The following is a 13,744-nucleotide window of genomic DNA, read 5'->3' as shown; positions in this document are numbered from 1 at the left end:
ATCTGCGGTGATCTTTGAGCCCAAGAATTTAAAATCTGACACTGCTTCCATCTCTTCTCCCTCTATTTACCAGGAAGTAATGGAACCAGTTGCCAAGATCTTACTTTTTTTGAGGTTAAGCTTCAAGCCAGATTTTACACTCTCCTCTTTCACCCTCATCAAGAGATTTCTTCGTTCATCTTTACTTTTGTCATCAGCCTGGAATCATCTGTATATCGAAGATTGTTGATATTTCTCCTAGCAACCTTAATTCCGGCTTTTGATTCATCTAGACTGGCATTTCATGTGATGTACTCTGCGTGTAAGTTAATAAATAAGGTGACAAAATACAGCCTTATCATACTCCTTTTCCTTTTTTTAATTCATTTTTTTGTTTTCAACATTCTCTATTATAAATATTGAGTTCTAAATTTTCTTCCCTCTCTTTCTTTCCCCAAGATGGCATGCAATCTGATATAAGCTATATATATACAATCATATTAAACATGTCTTCACCTTAGTCATGTTGGGAAAGAAGAATCAGAACAAAAAGGAAAAACCAAGAGGAAGGAAATATAAAAGACAGAAAATAATATGCTTCAATCTGCATTCAGACTCCATAGTTCTTTTTCTGAATGTGGATCCATTTTCCATCATGAGTACTTTTTCCAAACTTAAAAAAAATAAATTGTTCTATGTTTGGTTCCAAATGTTGCTTCTTGGCTAGCACACAAGTTCCTCAGGAGACAAGTAAGATGATCTGGTATTCCCATCTCTTTGAGGACTGGCTACATTTTGTTGTGATCCACACAAAGGCTCTAATGAAGTCAATGAAGCAGAAGTTGATGCTTTTCTGGAACTCTTGCTTTCTCTATAATCCACCAAATGTTGACAGTTTTGCCTCTAGTTCCTCTGCCTCTTCAAAAACCAGCCTGCTCTTCTGGTGATTCTCAGTTCACATATTGCTGAATCCTAGATTTTAGAATCTTGAGCATAACCTTACTAGCGTATGAAATGAGCACAATTGTTTAGTAATTTGAACATTCCTTGGCATTGCCTTTTTTTAGGATTGAGGTATGAACTGATCTTTTCCAATCCAATGGCCACTATTGAGTTTTTCAAATTGGTTGGCATATTGAGTGCAGTACTCTAACAGCAACATCTTTTAGGATTTTAAATAGCTCAGCTGGAATTCCATCACCTCCACTAACTTATTGCTAACAATGCCCCCTAAGGCCCACAGCTTTGTCCTCCAGGATATCTGGCTTAGATCAGTAACCACACTATTGTAGTTATTTATCATGGTTATAGGTAATGTTAAAATCTTTGTTATATAGTTCTTTTGTGTATTCTTGCCATTTCTTCTTAATCTTTCCTGCTTCTGTGAAATCTCTACCATTTTTCTCTTTTATCATGACTGTTTCTGCATGAAACTTTCCCTTGATATCTCTAATTTTCTTAAAGAGATCTCTTGTCTTTTCCATCCTATTGTTTTCTCCTATTTCTTTGCAGTGCTCATGTAAGAAAACCTTATCTCTCCTTGCTTTTCTCTGGAATTCTGCATTCAGTTGGGTATATCTTTCCCTTCCTCCTTTCCCTTTCCCTTTCCTTCTTTCCTTGGCTATTCGTAAAGTTTCATCAGACCAACATTGTACTTTCTTGCTCTTCATTTTCTTTGGAATGTTTTTTTGTTGCTGCCTCTATACAATATCAAAAACCTCTGTCCATAGTTCTTCGGACACTCTATCTGCCAGATCTAATCCCTTAAATCTATTCATCACTCCCACTTCCTCTTCGTAAGGGTGGTTATTTAGGTCCTACTGATATGGTCTGATGGTTTCCTCTACTTTCTTCAAGTCTGAATTTTACAGTAAGAAGCTCATGATCTGAGCCACAGTTAGCTCCAGGTCCTGTTTTAACTAACATTTCAGTTAAATTTCTCCACCTTTGGCTGCAAAGTATATAATGAATCTGATTTCTTTATTGATCATCTGGTGATGGCCATATGTACCTTTTGGGTTCTTGAAAAAAAGCTATCATGACATAATTCTATTAGTATTTGCCCTGATTCATTTTGTACTCCAAGGCCAAATTTGCCTACTATTCCCATGATCTTTTGATTTCCTACTTTAGCATGATGAATGTGATATCTCTTTTTGCTGTTATTTCTAGAAGATGTTGTAAGTCTTCATAGAACTGATCAATTTGACCTCTTCAGCACCAGTACTTGGAGCACAGAATTGCAGTGCTATGATGTAGAATAATTTGCTTTGGATTTGATAGGATATCATTCAAACATTTTTGAGATTATACCCCAGTATAATCATCACTTGACAGGTAAGGAAACTGAGCCTCAAATGTGAAATGGTTTCAACAAGGTAACATCACTAGCAAGCATCAGACTGCCATTTTCCTAACTTTACATTCATGATTTTTCCCACTTTGTCTCACTGCTTCTCTACACAAATTCCTTTCATCTGAAAGTGGGGAAGGGTATCATTTTGTTTTGTCACTTTAAAATAGCCCCCTTGTTACTCTTTACCCTGGCTCTCTGGCTATATCTGGAAATACCTGTTATAATAATAACAATGACAGCTAACTTGTGCATAAGGCGTTAGGGTTTTCTAAGCACTTTACCGATACTGTATTGCATCTCACTACCAACAGACATTCTCAGAATTAGCATACAACTTTCCATGGTTCTGTCCCACAAACTCTGGTAAACTCAGACTCAAAGTGTGTTGGAGGGTTAAGAGGAAAGAGGAGAGATTCCTTACATTCCAGGATAATTGTTTACATTCCAACAGCTGCCCATTATCCAATGTAACTAAAAGGGGATTGTCAAAGCAAAAAATGAAGCCAAGCACACCATGCAATTGTAATCATCAAGCTTGGCTCCAAAGGGGAGAGAAGAAAACATGCCACCTGCCCTTCTTTATTGAATGCTAAATATATTGTCATTCAGATGATGTGCTGCTAGTTTTGATGAACTGCTTTTTCCTCCTCTCTTGTTTATTCTTTGTTACAAGGAACTGTTCTCTGGAAGAGAGAAGAGGGATATGGGACAAGGGAACAAGCATTTATTACATGTCTACTATGTGTCAGGAAACATGCTAAGCACTTTACAAATATTAACTCATTTAGCCTCATAAGAATCCTGGGACAAAAGTTCCTTTATGAACCCCATTTTACAATTGAGGAAACTGAGGCAGGCAGCTGTTAAGTTACTCAACTGTTAAGTCACAGTCAGTTAAAAGTCACAGAGCTAGTGTCCGAGGCTGTATTTAAACTCTGGTCTGCCTGATTCCAGGCCCAGAGCTCTGTCCACTGTACCACTCAAGGGGAAATGAAGATTATAGTTTTAAAATGAAAGATAACAAAAACAGAATGCTCACATCCTTTGGGAGAGATATTTGGGAGTATCTTCCCATTTTCTGTTCAAATTGTACCCATGCAGGTAGCTTACCATGTAGCAATGTGAAAGCTGACTGCCTTTTTTTTCTATTTATTTTTGACCCCTCTAACTCCTTCACTAACCTCATTCAGTCAGGTGCCAAATCCTATTAAAGCTATCTTGGTAATGTCTCTCCAGTTTCCACCTTCTTTTCCACTTTCATTGTCACCACCCTAGTTAAGGGCCTCATTACCTCTCACATGGACTAATTTAATTGTAACCTCCTAACTGGACTTCAGTTTCCAGTCCTTTTCCTCTCCAAGCCTTCTCTCACAAAACTATGAAGGTCACTTTTATTACATCATTTCACTTACAGAAATGAGTCCTCACCCTGGCACTCATGGCTCTACAATCTGACTAGAACCTTCCTTTCTAGCCTTATCACCTACTGTTTAGGGGCCATCCCCAGTTGTAATAATCTGTATGTATCTTGCCACTAGACTCAGATGGCAATGGAGAGGAGACAGAGGAGGCAGAGGAGACAGTGAGGCTGGTGATTTTGCACAGCCCTTCCTCTCTTAAATACAATTCACTTGCAAGTCACGACCACCTCCATGACATCATGGTCTTCAAGAATAAGGACAAGCAACAACCTGTGAAGAGACAGAGCTGCCCCACTGGGGACCCAACTGGCCAGTTCCAGTTGGGCAACTCCTCCTCTTCCTTTTCTCTCCTCTCCTCTCTCCACATGGGGGTATCATGCCCTTATCTGAGGGTGCTCTGCCCAGGAAGGTAAATTTTGATGGCTGAAACCTACCTTGATATCTTGGGGTTACTGACTAGATTTCTAATAGAATATGCCTTAAATCCAGTTCATTTGAGTTCTCATTGATTGACCAACAATAGGTCCCTGCCCAAGCACCACTTAATGGTTACTTGTAGGCCCTGGTGGCTCAGAGGGAATGTAAATAGTTGTTTTTCTTTTGGCCAGAAACCCTGAAGATCTTCCCCTCCTGGACTGATTTTTTTTTAATTAGGTAAAAGGGACCATTAATAGATGTTTGTTGAATTAAATGGAATGGAAAAGTAAAGTCTGTGTAGATAAAGGCTGATGAGCCATGTAGAGAATCTAACTATAAGACCCAGAGAATTCCAATGGGCAGGGTCCAAAAGACTCTAGAAAGAGGTGATCCAGACAAAAGATTATGGAAAATATGAAGCAGGAGAGATCACTTTCACCTGAAGTGATGGTGGTCTGAGAAGCCTTTATGGAGGAGGTATTATTGGATGTGGGCCTTGAAGGAATGTTAGAATTTCAGTAGGTTGTGGTGTGAACAAGGTATGTTATAGGCATAAGGAAGCAGCCTTCTCACATACATGGTGGTTAGAGAAGACAAAGTGAGTTTAAGGGGAACAACTAGTGATACTTTATTGAGAACATAGAATATATATCTTCAAGCCACTCTAAATCTCTCTCCCTCATTTCTTAAGTTCAATAATTAACTCATTGACTTCTCTTCCCCCCCTTAAACTTTGTCTTATTTAAGGACTTTTGTTTTGTTTTGGTTTTTTTGGAGGGGGAGGGCAATTGGGGTTAAGTGACTTGCCCAAGGTCACACAGTAAGTGTGTCCATTGTCTGAGGCCAGATTTAAAGTTGGGTCCTCCTGATCCCAGGACCGGGTTTTACTCACTGCACCACCTAGCTGCCCCCATTTAAGGACTTTAATATCTACATTGCTATCTTTTTAGCTCCCTAGTCGTCCAGTTCATCAACCTCTTCCATCCACATGACCTTCATCTTTACCTCAGTCACTCACAAGAATGAGCGTTATTTAGTTCTCACCATCACCCAGAACTGTGATAACTGCCATGATTCTGAACTCTGCAATTCTTCTTTCTCATCATAACCTTCTGTTCTTTCATCTAACTCCTAAATACCCTTTATCTTTATTACAACCTCTAGTTACAACATCCCTCCCTGACCAAATGGTCCATCAACCCTTGCCTTGGACTTCATTGTCTTGACTCTACAATTAATCAATTCAGCTATAAATTTTGCTCAGTCCTTGACTCTCTTGCCTACTTGACCTTTCATCCTTCATGTCCCTCTGATCTTTATCCTCGAATCTTCTCCCCTCTCCCCACTACATATCTTCTCCAATCATTTTGCCAACCTGCAGAAAACTCCTAGGGAAAGTCATGCTACTGTACCAAGTAGATACTCCACAGATTAATGTATTCTAATTTCAGCAGAGTCCTGGCTGCCAGAGGGCACTGCTATTATTCCTTGAATGATTCTCTATCCTCCTTCACCTAGTGACTGACTGTCCAATCCTATTCTCCCTTCAAGATTACAAATTATGCTCAATTTGCTGTCTGTTGGCATTATCTCAGTCCCCCTCCCCTATAGATATTTCTGCTGTTTTTGACTGTTGACTAGCCCTTCTTCATTACATATTCTCTTCTCTCTTGGTTTTCATGATCCTGCTTTCTTCTGGCTTTTGTCCTACAGATCTGATCTTTCTTCCTCAGTCTCCTTTACTCAATCATTTTATATCTCTTATCCCTTCATTGTGGATGCCCCTCAGAGCTCTGTCCTTCACCTTTTGTTCTATTGAAAATCTGTCCCTTGACAATCTCAACACTTCCATGGATTCAAGTAGCACTTTCTATACAGATGACTTCCAAATCTAAATATTCATTCCTTCCTCTTTTATCTCCTGATCTCCTAACACACTATGTTAGATGTTTGCTGACATCTCTTGCATATTTTATAAGCATCTCAAACTCAATATATCTAAACAGAACTAATCTTTTCTTCTACACCTGCTCCTCTAAATTTCCCAAGGAGACTACCATTCTACCTGTGATCCAGTTAAGTCTCTCCTCCTAGTAATCTTTGCTTCTTCTCTCTCCTGTGCTCTCTCACCCTCATATCCAATTGCCAAGTTTTGCCAACTCTCTCTCCACATCTCCCTACTCTTCCCCTTCTTTCTACTTACTTATCTACTCTTTCATTATTCATTACTTCTGTCCTGAGCTATTCTAATAGCTCTCTAATTGTCCCCTTGCACCTAATCTCTTCCCTTTCAAATCCACCAGTTCTCTACAAAGCAGCCAAAGTCCTCCTCCTGTGATACAAATCTGACTATATCATCCCTCAGCACAAAAACCTTCAATGGCGCTCTATTGTCTTTAGTATAAAATGTCAACTCCTCAGCCTTAAGGTCCTTACCCTCCCCCTCCTTAATGTCTTTCACAAGCTGGTTCCTTCTAGTCTTATTTACTTCCATTCCCATTGGCTGGAACACTGTGTTCTAAGCCAACTTACACTACCATTCCCGGAACTGGAATCCCACCCCCCAATTCCATCCATTATACAAGTCCCCCATAGCTGGTGTGTACCCCCTCTTCAGATATATCTTTTAGAAATCTGTCTACCTTCAGGTGCCATCACTTGCAAAATATACGCCTTCCCTCCCCTAGTTATTAGTGTATACTCTCCTCAAATTACTTTTTATTTATCCAATTTATGTACATCTCTCTCCCTACCCCAGGAGAATGGTTTTAGAGGGCAGAAACTGTTTCGTTTTGTTCTTATCTTTGCCTTTTTTCCCCTCAGAGAACATTGTAAACCTTATAGACATTTGAAAAATGTTTTTTTCTTTGCCTCTGGAACACCTCTGAGTGAAGGGCTTGACAAAAAAGGTCTACCAAAAAACTTCCTTTAAAGAGAGTGTCCGGGCCTATCACCTCTTTCATTCTTACCTGGCTGTGCTCCTTTGAACCATGTCCTAGCCCATACCTTTGCCTCCCCTTCCCCACCTTTTCAGTTTCCTTTTGTGTATTATCTGTCCCCAAGAGATATCTCCTGGAGGTCAGCTACAATCTTGATTTCTCCTTAGCTCTCTCCCTTTTGTATACCAATGCTTAGCACAAATACCTGCCTGAATAAATGTTTACCAACTTTGACAGCTGGATTGAATTCCAACTCAACTTAACCCAGCGATGGTTTATTAAGTACCTATTGTGTAGGAGCAGGTACTAGAGAAACAGAGACTAGAGTAAAGGAAAGGGTTCTTCCAGGAATTTAAATTATTCAGGGAGGTGGGGTGGTGGGGAGGGCGGAGTAGAATTCTATGAATAAGTGCTGTGTGTCCCAAAAGTCTCAAAATAGTTTAAAAACTGCTTCCAAACTTTTGGAATGCCCTGTACATTCAGGATTATTTGAAAAGGGAGGGAATGCCAACACTAGAGGGATAAGAATAAGCTTCCCAGAGTAGGTAGGAATTGAACTGAATTTATTCTATGAGCAACAAGGAGCCATTGTCGCTTTTGAGAGGGGAGGTGAGAGGCTCGGATCTAAGTCACCTGTGCAGTTGCCTTCAGCTCCAGCTGGATTCCCACCCCTTGCTGTCTGTCTGATGGATAGTCTTATTAGTTGAACATCGGGCTAAACCACTGGCTCAGGCTCTAAATCCCAACCTCCCAGGAGCAGCAGTGTGCATGCTAAAGATCACGTAGCTGCCAGGGAGGCTGGAAACACAAGGGTTACCATGGCGACTCGCCAGCCAGCTTTCTCTTGCCTCTCCTGCTGGACTCTCGGGCTCACTGCTGTCTCTGCGAGTTACGGCTCCTACTTCTGAAGAGGGCTTCGAAATCTGGAGCGTTCAGGAAGAATGACAGGGCTGATAGGAGCAAGTGGTCCTGATGAAAAGCCCCAGATACCTTAGAGCGTCGTATCTAGACCAGCCTATTCGTTGTACATTTCAGTAAAAGGAGGATCAGAAAGGAAAATGACCTGCCAAAAATCACACAGAGTGTAGGATCCTAGGATGACAAATGCAGAGGTAGAAAGGCGTCCCAGGGGTCAACTAGTACAACTCCTCCCCCCCCCCCCTTTTTTTTTCAGCATGAGGAAACTAAAGCCAGAGGGTCAGCTAGGTAGGTGACCCAGTGGATAGCGCGATTGGCTATCCTCATCTTCGTGAGCTCAAAACCAGCGTTAGACACTTACTAGCCGTGTGAGGAAGTAAGTCACTTAACCCTATTTGCCTCAGTTTCCTCATCCATAAAATGAGCTGGAGAAGGAAATGGCAAACCACTCCAGTATCTGCCAAGAAAACCCCAACTGAACAATAACAAACAAAAAGACAAAAAAAAAAAACCCACTAAAGCCAGAGATTAAGTGACTTTCTAAAGTCGCACAGATAGGAAACATTACTGGTGGGAAATGAACAAATCCAAGCAGAACAAACATTTATCAAGCACCTGCTTATAGAATTCAGAGCTTGACCTTATGGGAGATCCAGAATTTAAATATCTCAGCCTTTTACAAAACACAAATACCCATAATGTGCAACATTATCTCCTTATCTGATAAGCAAACTAGAGTTAAAAAAAACAAACCAAAGTACTCTCTGAAGTCTGAAGTGGGATATTTCTGTCTCTGAGAATAGTTATAAATACATACACACACACATATATATAATCTTACACACATACATATACATACATACATACATACATATGCACACACACATACACACTTGTACCTACAGAACATAACAAGGAAATTCCTAGGAAATGTTAGGAGCTTGAAGTCAGACTAATCACATTTCAAAAACACTATGCTTTCTTAACAACTCTGAGAATGAAGTGATTTGGTTATTATTATTTCCATTTTACAGAAAGTGAAATTCAGAGGATTAGAATAATTTGTTCAAAGTCACAGAGATAGCCAGTGGCTAAACTGGAAGTGGAACCCAAGTCTCCTGATACTGAGTCCAAAGATTTTTCCATGATCTTTCTCCCAGGTCACAAGATGATTGAGGTCCTAACAATAGCTGGGTAACCTTGGGCTAGTTCTATCTTCTCTCTGGGCCTTTCCTCTCTGTAAATGGAGATGACAATAATAAGACTGGATAATGAAAATTTATGCAGGACAGCTTTGAAGGCTAGTAGGAGTTCTGATGAAGATAGTAAGAGTAAAATAATAATCCAGAAGAGTTTTCTGGAGGGGGAGGAGGGATTTAGGGTTTTTATGGGAAGAGAGAGAAGGATTTGAATTGTTTTGTGATGAGCTCCCCTCCCCAACCTCATATAGCTTTGCTTTCCCATCCCTTATTCATGTATTGACTCATTCTATATTTGTGTGCGTTCTTTAAAAAAATTTTTTTTGTCTCCAGTGTTTTCATTTTTTAATTTTTTAATTATTTATTTTTAGTTTTCAACATTCACTTTCATAAGATATTGAGTTCCAAAATTTTCCCCCTTTCTCCTTCCCCTCTCCGGAAGATGGCATGTAATCTGATACAGGCTTTACTTGTACAATCATATTGAAAAGAGAGAGAGAGACAGTAAATAGTATGCTTCAATCTGCTTTCAGACTCCACAATTCCTTCTCTGGATGTGGATAGCATTTTCCATCATGAGTCTTGAAGTTGTCTTGAATCATTGTATTGCTGCCTTTTCACATCATAGTCACTTCCAAATATGTTCTTTTCCCTTTGTTGAGCCTTCCCACATCAGTTAAGCAAATGACCAGGGTTTTATCTATGTATTCAACAATTCACACCCATAGCATCCTATCTCTCCAGTTAAAGGAAGGAGATTCATTTCCTCTTCTGTTCTTTGGGGCTAAAATTGATCATTCTAATTTATTTGTGTGTCTGCATTATCCTGATAATCTGTGAAGTCAAGGCCTATGTTTTATGTAAACTTTCTAATCTCCTCCTTTCCCAACTGTCCCCTCCCCCCCATTCTTTCTAGTAATTAGCCCAGATCTCTGAACATAACAAATACTGCATAATGTTAGCTGAAATGAAGTGAATTGACAGCAAGTCAAATGAGAACAGATTTCCCTTGACCATTTTAGTTTTGATTTGGGTGAGGTATTAACAACCCTGAAAATCATTTCCCAGGAAGCATGTCAGCCCCAAAAAGAGGCTCTCCAGTCGGGCTTCTGGACAAGACCTGGTGGCCCTGGAGAGAGACGAAAAACAAAGGGGAGCACCCAGATGAATCTAGCCTACTCCTGACCAAATTGGAAAAGTACACTTTTTCCCCATTCCATAGTTTCAAAATGAAATTAGCCACCAATTCTACATCCTCACACTCTCAGCTAGAATCCTCGATGAAAGATAACAGCTAATTGTGTGACCTATGTTCACTGAGGGGCTTTGATCTAGGTCTCAATATGGAGCCAGGCAGATTGAGATGGAGATAAGGATTGAAGCTTTGTTATGTTTTCCCTTGGCCAATCTTACCATCGGGTTTCCAGGGACCTATGGACAGGGTGGGGACTTAAGTGGTGGGTGGAGAAACAGACTGTCCTGGGTTCTTGGTGTTCTCTCCTCCCACTTGACCTCAAATGTTTCTTTCCTTCCCAAGGACTTAGATCTTCCAAGTGTAAAATGAGGAATAATGATGCTACCAGCATGCCTGAGGACAGGGTACATGTGGGAGCAGTGAAGAAAAAAGGGAAGCTGTGTGGAACACCCAATTAAAGTCTTTAAATTGCTCTGAGATCATCAGATAAATGATACTACAGTGATAAATCACATTTTCATAAGCATTTTTTTAAAGCCTGCTGCTCATATTGCCTTATGAAATGGATTTTATTATCCCCTTTTGACAGATGAGGAAACTGGGTATCAGAAAGGTGAAGAGAGTTGTCTAAGTCACATGGTTGGCAAATGTCAGAACTGGGTTTGAACTCATCCCTTCTGAGTCAAAGACCTGAGTCAAAGGCACCTAATCCACTCAGCTACAGCTTTTTCCAACTTGCCATACCCTAGGAGTCCTATGATTCCCCTTAGACCTACATAACCAAAGCATGGAAAAGAGACAGACAAACAGACACAGACAGAAAGATAGACTAACAGACATCTATCTACAGTTTCTCCTTGACAGGGAAGTATATTTTAAAGACTTGAAGGGAAGAAAAAGCAATGGACACTAGGGCATCCTGTTCATATAACTTCCATTTACCTTGTCACCAAACAACTGTGGGATTCTCCATGTCTGGGGTCCTTAGTCTCCTGGAAAGTGCTCTTTGATGGTTAAACTTCCTCAGGTTGATTGAATATCTGCCTGTTAGTCTATGCTACATATGGGGAACTTGCAGCCCTGCGGTCTTTTAACTGAATTTAAGTTTTACAGAATAAATCCTTTTATTAAGGGGATTTATTCTGTGAAGTTTAGATTCAGTCAAAGGGCCACATTTGAGAGACTTTGATTTCTTTGGGATATAAGCCTAGTAAGGGATGTAGGTGGATCAAAGGGCATGTACTATTTGATAACTTTCTGTACAGAGTTTCAAATTGTTTTCCAGAACTATACCTATTCCAACTCCACCAAAAAATATGCTATTATACCTGTTTTCCCACAGTCCTGCCAACATCTATCATTTTCTTCTATCATCTTTGCCAGTCTGACAGGTATAAAGAAAAACCTCAAAGATGTTTTAATTTGCATTTCTAATTATTAGTGGGCAGCAACTGAGTTCAAATTCAGTCTTAGAGACTTGTGACTCTGGGCAAGTCACTTAACCTTGTTTGCCTCAGTTTCTTCATCTGTAAAATGAGCTGGAGAAGGAAATGGTAACCACTCTAAGATACTTGCCAAGAAAATCCCAAAAGGGGTTGCAGAGAGTCAGACACAACTGAAAAACGACAAAACAACAATAATTGATGATTTAGAGTATCATTGTCAATAGCTTGGATTCTTTTTTTTAAATGCCCTGTTCATATCCTTTGACTATTTGTCTGCTTATTGGAGAATGACTCTAGAACTTATAAATTTGAATCAGTGCCTTATATATCTTGGAAATGAGTCCTTTATCAAAGAAACTTGTTGCAAAGATTATTTCCCAATTGCCTCTTTCCCTTTCTAATTTTTACTATGTTAGATTTGTTTGTGCAAAAACTTTTTAATTTTATATAATCAATACTATCCATTTTATCCATGTGATCCTATCACTTGCCTAGTCAGAGACTCTTCTCCTGTTGGTAGATGTAAAAGATAATTTCTTCCTTGTTTCTCTGATTTGTTTTTGATGTGACCTTTTATATCTATATCATGTGTCCTTTGGAGCTTAACATGGTATATGGTGTGAGGTTGGCTAGTTAATAAATCTTTATTAAGCAGCTATGAGGTGCCAGGTACTGTACTAAGTACTGGGGATACAAGTATGAGAAAGAAAGACAGTCTTATTCTCAAGGGGTTATACTCTAAAGAGGAATGACACATAAAAGAGAGCTGAAAAGATGGAAAGGGAGGTACTTATCGAAGGGGCATGATGGGGAAGTTTAACAGAGTGCAGCTTGCCCAGAGTGGGAAATGAGGAAAGGGCTAGCCTGGGCCCCCTCCTTAAATCACAGCTTTGGGAAGAGCTCCTTCTCTCTGCTCTCCAATCAGAGAGCAAAGGATTCTGAGGGAACAGAGAAAGGTCTAAATACCAAGGCTAGTTCGATGTTACAGATTAAAGAGGTTCTTAGGGTCATGTTAAAGAAGTCCAAGGAATATAGCCTGCAGCTGGGTGAGAAATGAAGAGCTGGCACATGTGAGCCTGATTTCTAAGACTACCACTAGTCCTCCTACCAATTTTTATCAAATAGTGAATCTTTTCCCTCAGTACAAGGGTAGGGAATCTGCAACCTCCAGGCAACCAGTGACCCTCTAAGTCCTCAAGTGCTGAGTTAGATTCAGTCAAAGGGCCCTACTTAACTGTTTCTCTTTTACCCAGGAGCCCTCAGGATCTTCCTCTCCCAGTTTGATTATTTTGTTATTTTTTTTCTTTATCAAAAGGGGCCATCCCAAGAGTAACTACTTAAAGAGACCTATTCATTGAATGGGTATATCTCATTCAAAGTCAGAATCTGATAAGACCTTAGCCTAAAATGACCAGGGTCATACATTGCATTCTGGGTCATCTCCAGTCATCCTGATGAATATCAGGCCACTGGACCCAGATGACTCAGGAGAAGAAAGTGAGGCTGGTGACCTTGCACAGCTCTCCCTCACTCAAATCAGTCAAGTGCAAGTTATGTCATCGACTTGAGGTCATGGTCCTTCTTAAGAATGAAGGACAAACCCAATGACAAAAAGGCCACACGTGGCCTGGAGGCTGCAGGTTCCCCACCCCACCCCAGAACTCACATCTTTGGGTGTATCAAAGACTATTTCTGCATATTGGGTACCTTATATATTCTACTGATTAACCTCTCCTTAAAAAATAAAATAAAATAATGTACCAAACCATTTTTCATCTGAGATCTGGTAGTGATAGATCATCTTCCTGGCTACTTTTTGATATATTATCCAGAGGAATCTTGATTTTTTTTGTTCCTGCATATGAATTTCAGCTT

General features: G+C 40.0%; 1 long non-coding RNA gene across 1 annotated transcript; it reads right to left on the bottom strand.

The window, feature by feature from the left end:
• Window positions 1-2,898: 2,898 nt before the first annotated feature.
• Window positions 2,899-8,072, bottom strand: LOC140520867 (uncharacterized). The gene is made up of 2 exons (XR_011972683.1): window positions 7,746-8,072; window positions 2,899-3,018 (listed from the first exon to the last, which is right to left on the bottom strand). It is a non-coding gene; the product is annotated as an uncharacterized lncRNA (long non-coding RNA).
• Window positions 8,073-13,744: the final 5,672 nt, after the last annotated feature.

This window comes from Notamacropus eugenii, chromosome 1 (assembly GCF_028372415.1).
Source record: "Notamacropus eugenii isolate mMacEug1 chromosome 1, mMacEug1.pri_v2, whole genome shotgun sequence".
Lineage (NCBI taxonomy): Eukaryota > Metazoa > Chordata > Mammalia > Diprotodontia > Macropodidae > Notamacropus > Notamacropus eugenii.
Note: the sequence above shows the minus strand (reverse complement) of the source record. Positions and strands in the feature narration are given on the sequence as shown.